Source organism: Gorilla gorilla, chromosome 6 (genome assembly GCF_029281585.2).
Source record: "Gorilla gorilla gorilla isolate KB3781 chromosome 6, NHGRI_mGorGor1-v2.1_pri, whole genome shotgun sequence".
Classification (NCBI taxonomy): domain Eukaryota; kingdom Metazoa; phylum Chordata; class Mammalia; order Primates; family Hominidae; genus Gorilla; species Gorilla gorilla.
Window position 1 is genome coordinate 90,040,798 of NC_073230.2, and position 5,541 is coordinate 90,046,338.

The following is a 5,541-nucleotide window of genomic DNA, read 5'->3' on the forward strand; positions in this document are numbered from 1 at the left end:
AAAAGTATATTCACGTGTAAGGAATTTCCAGAACATTTTTTATCTTGTAAAACTGAAACTCTATCCATTAAATACTAACTCCCCATTTCCCTCCTCCAGCCTCTGGTAACCCCCATTCTATTTTCTGTCTCTATGAATTAGCTTGCTCTAGGTGCCCCATTTAAGTGGAATCATTCAATATTTGTCTTTTTATGACTGGTTTATTTCACTGAGCATACTGTTCCCATGTTTTATTATGTTGTGCCATGTGATAGAATTTCCATCTTTTTTATGGCTGAATAATATTCCATGGCATGGTGCTTGCTTTGGCAGCACATATACTAAAATTGGAAAGATACAGAGAAGATTAGCATGGCCCCTGCGTAAGGATGACATGCAAATTCGTGAAGCGTTCCATATTTTTTTTCACAATAGCGAAGACTTGGAATCAACCCAAATTCCCATCACTGATAGACTGGATAAAGAAAATGTGGCATATATACACCATGGAACACTATGCAGCCATAAAAAAGGATGAGTTCATGTCCCTTGCAGGGACATGGATGAAGCTGGAAACCATCATTCTTAGCAAACTAACACAAGAACAGAAGACCAGACACCACGTGTTCTCACTCATAAGTGGGAGTTTAACAGTGAGAACCCATGGACACAGGGAAGGGAACATCACACACCAGGGCCTGTAGGGTGGTAGGAGGATAGAGGAAGGATAGCATTAGGAAAAATATCTAATGTAGATGACGGGTTGATGGGTGCAGCAAACCACCATGGCATGTGTATACCTATATAACAAACCTGCATGTTCTGCACATATATCCCAGAACTTAAAGTATAATAAAAAAAAATTTCATGGCACGAATGTATCACACTGTGTTTATCAATTTATCTGTTGATGGACACCTGGGTTGCTTCTACCCTTTGGCTATTGTAAATAATGCTGCTATAAAATTGGTTATGGATTAGCCGGGCATGGTGGTGCATGCCTGTAGTACCAGATCCTCAGGAGGCTGAGGCAGGAGAATCGCTTGAACCTGGGAGGTGGAGGTTGCAGTGAGTGGAGATTGTGCCACTGCCCTCCAGCCTGGGTGACAGAATAAGACTCTGTTCCAAAAAAAAAAAAAAATGGTTATTCAAATATCTCCTCGGGCCCCTGATTTCGCTTCCTTGGGGTACAAAGCCAGAAGTGCAACTGCTGGATCTGTTTTTAAGTTTTCGAGGAACTTTGTTCATTTCTTGTGTGCACTGCCATCTATGAATCTGCAGAGGAGTGAGGTGCATGCAGGGAAAAGTCTAACATTTCCTCCTGAAGGCACTGCCGGCGTGGCATGGGGGTTGTGGCAGTGGGTGAGGATTATTGCCCCTCTCTCTTTCTTCAGGAATCGCTGATGAAAGCCGCCACTTGGATCTCGTCAAATTTTCAAGAGAAAGAAAAAAGGGGTTTTGATGGAAGGCAAGATGACTTCAGGGCTCCTCTGGAGAAATTTTGTGATTTGAGGAGGGAGGGAGCTGGAGGGGGTTGCTTTTACTCTATTCTGCACAATTCAGGTCCTGGAGCTTGATCGCAAATGCTGGTTTTGCAGTTATCAGGATCCACCAGACAGGAAAAAAGCTTCCCATGTTCAAAAGTGTGGACTAGCAGGGGCAAGAGCCCAGTTTGGTGCATAGTGAACAAATGCTGGTGATTGTACTGCATTTCACAATGCACAGGCCACATCTTTGTAAATGCATCAGCTAAAATTCTCTGGACTCGAAATAACTGCTCTCCTACACATAGGCCCCCAGGGAGAAAATGTCTACTGTAATCCAGTTTTTAAATGGAAAAGGAGAAAGAAAAAGCCCTGGTGGCATTTCTGCTGCAGAAAATTATCAGCAACTTGCTCACGGTTTTGGAGAAAATCTTCCAATTGATACAACATGTATCAATCTTCCAATCGATACAACATTCCAATCTTCCAATTGATACAACAATCTTCCAATTGAGACAACAATCCAATTGATACAACCATCTTCCAACTGATACAACATTCCAGTCTTCCAACTGATACAACAATCTTCCAATTGATACAACAATCTTCCAATTGATACAACATTCCAATCTTCCAATTGATATAACATGTCAAAATTTCAGGGAAGACATCAAGAGCAGTTTGCATGAGGTAGGGAGTAGAGTTAGCAAAAGCAGAGAAGGCCTTAGACACAACCGGCATGGAAAAGGCTGTTTGGGGCCAGGCGCGATGGATCATGCCTGTAATCCCAGCACTTTGGGAGGCCGAGGTGGGCAGATCACCTGAGGTCAGGAGTTCGAGACCAGCCTGGGCAACATGGTGAAACCCCATCTCTAGTAAAAAATACAAAAATTAGCCAGGCGTCATGGCATGTGCCTGTAATCCCAGCTACTTGGGAGGTTGAGGTAGGGAGAATTGCTCGAACTTGGGAGACAGAGGTTGCAGTGAGCCCAGATCGCACCACTGCACTCCAGCCTGGGCAACAGAGCGAGACTCCGTTTCAAAACAAACAAACAAACAAAAAACCGAAAAACAAAAAATAAAAGGCTGTTTGGGGTTAGGGAAGGATTTTTTAAATTGGTAGGAAGCATGGGAAACTATCGGAAATTGCTTTTATTTTACTTTATTTATTTATTTATTTTTTAGAGACAGGGTCTTTCTCTGTCACCCAGATTGAAGTGCAGTGGCACGAACACAGCTCACTGCAGCCTCCAATCCTTAGGCTCAAGCAATTCTCCCACCTCAGCCTCTCCAGTAGCTGGGACCATAGGTCCACTCAACCATGCCTGACCCATTTTAAAATGTTTTGTAGGGCCAGGCACGGTGGCCCACGCCTGTAATCCCAGCACTTTGGGAGGCCAAGGCAGGAAGATCACTTGAGGTCAGATGTTCAAGACCAGCCTGGGCAACATGGCAAAACCCTATCCCTACTAAAAATACAAATACAAATAATAATAATAATAATTAGCTGGGGATGGTGGTGTGTGCCTGTAATCTCAGCTACTCAAGAGGCTGAGGCAGGAGAATTGCTTAAACCTGGGAGGTGGAGGTTGCAGTGAGTCAAGATTACACCATTGCGCTCCAGCCTGGGTGACAGAGTGAGACTCCATCTCAAAAAAAAAAAATAAATATAAATACAAATAAAAAATTAATAAATAATAAATAAGAATAATAGAATAAAAAACCTTTTTGTAGACACAAGGTCTCACTATGTTGCCCAGGGTGGTCTTGAACTCTTGCCCAGAGAGGTCCTCAAGCGATCCTCCCACAGGAGTCTCCCAAAATGCTGAGATTATAGGCGTGAGACACAGCACCTGGCCTAGAGAATGCTTTTAAATCCCAGAAGATGCTTTTCAATCACTTCTTGCCTTGCAATGAATCTGACACCTCTCTCTTCTGATCCCTCTCTCAGGCTGTCAGGAGCTCCTCTTCCTGGGTCCTCGCCGGTCTCTGGAGCACCTGCCTCCTGTTTTCAGGGCTGTGTCTTTCCCAGGTAGATGGACCCCAGGGCCTCTGAGGATGTCCCAGGAGGAATTCTCACCAAGAGGCTCAGGTCAGCAAAAGAAAAATGTCAGGGGGCAGAAATCACTCCCCTGCCCCAAGTCCAATGGAATCAGCTGTAGGAAGGAATTCTAAACACATCCCTGCCTGAGCTCTGTTCCTTCCCAGCCAAATGATGTCTGCATGGGGCAGTGTGGAGGCAGCAACACCAGGACCCCTGACGTGGGCTACAGGCTCTCCAGGCACTCCTGGGCCGGCACTGGATGTTGGCTGGAGCTGTGGGCACAGCAGCCCCGGGATTCCTGCCCAAGGCTCACTTTGCCCATCATTGGAGGCTTGAGGGAGATTGTGAACCAGCTCAGAGCAGCCGAGTGATAAATCCAGGCTTGCACAGGTGCAACAGAATTACTTCCTCTCTGGAAGAACTCACTGCAGTCATTCAGGAGGGTTTGCTGGTGGAGAGAAGGGTTGACTGTAGAAAGACACCAGAATTCTGGTGTTTTCTCCACGTTGTCTTGCCTTCTCAGTCACTCTGAAGAAAGAACTCACGCTTGCCACCGCTTAATAACCACCTCTTATGGATCTGGCCATCTCTGTGCAGCATCTCATCTCTCATTTTTTTTTTTTTTTTTTTTTTTTTTTGAGATGAAGTCTCACTCTGTCGCCCAGTCTGGAGTGCAGCAGCACGATCTCGGCTCACTGCAACCTCTGCCTCCCCAGTTCAAGAGATTCTCCTGCCTCAGACTCCCAAGTAACTGGGATTACAGGCGTGCACCACCACACCTGGCTAATTTTTGTACTTTTAGTAGAGAGAGGGTTTCACCATGTTGGCCAGGCTGGTCTCGAACTCCTGACCTTATTATCCGCCTGCCTTGGCCTCCCAAATTGCTGAGGTTACAGGCGTGAGCCACCGCGCCCAGCTTGCATCTCATCTCTTATGGGCTGAATGGTGTCTCTCTAAAATTCATGCATTGAAATTGTACACCCCAGTACTTGAGAATGTGGCTGTGTTTGGAGACAGGGTCTTTAATTAATTAATTAATTAATTAATTAATTAATTTTTTGAGATGGAGTCTCACTCTGTCACCCAGGCTGGAGTACAGTGGCGTGATCTTGACTCACTGCCACATCTGCCCCACCATGTTCAAGTGATTTTCATGTCTCAGCCTCCTGAGTAGCTGGGATTGCAGGTGTGTGCCACTGTGCCTGGCCAATTTTTGTATTTCTAGTAGAGACGGGGTTTCACCATGTAGGCCAGGCTGGTCTTAAACTCCTGACCTCAAGCGAGCCACCCACCTCGGCCTCCCAAAGTGTTGGGATTACAGGCGTGAGCCACCATGCTCAGGAGACAGGGTCTTCAAAGGTAGTAATTGAGTTGACATGAGGTTGTTAGGGGTGGGCCTTAAGCCAACATGGCTGCTGTCCTTCTAAGAAGAGGAAATTTGGACACCGTCTCATACAGAGGGAAGACCATACAGGAAGAGGATGCCCTCTACAAGCCAAGGAGAGAGGCTTCAGAAGGAACCCACTGGACTGGGCATGGTGGCTCATCCCTGTAATCCCAGCACTTTGGGAGGCTGAGGCAGGCGGCCCATGAGGTCAGGAGTTCGAGACCAGCCTGACCAACACAGTGAAACCCCGTCTCTACTAAAAATACAAAAATTAGCCGGGCATGATGGTGGGCACCTGTAATCCCAGCTGCTTGTGAGGCTGAGGCAGGAGAATCACTCAAATCTGGGAGACGGAGGTTGCAGTGAGCCTACATCGTGCCATTGCGCTCCAGCCAAGGTGACAGAGCAAGACTCCGTCTCAAAAAAATAAATAAACAAACAAATAATAAATAAAAATACAAAAATTAACCAGGCATGGTGGTGGGCACCTATAATCCCAGTTGCTTGGGAGGCTGAGGCAGGAGAATCACTTGAATCCAGGAGGCAGAGGTTGCAGTGAGCCAAGACTGCGCCATTGCACTCCAGCCTGGGAGACCAAGCAATACACTGTCAAAAAAAAAAAAAAAAAAAAAAAAGGAACCCACTTT

The 5,541-nt window shown here is 46.0% G+C and overlaps 1 non-coding gene across 1 annotated transcript; it reads left to right on the forward strand.

The window, feature by feature from the left end:
• Nucleotides 1–296: 296 nt before the first annotated feature.
• LOC115935541 (U6 spliceosomal RNA) lies at nucleotides 297–403 on the forward strand. The gene has a single exon (XR_004071149.2). It is a non-coding gene; the product is annotated as a U6 spliceosomal RNA (small nuclear RNA).
• Nucleotides 404–5,541: the final 5,138 nt, after the last annotated feature.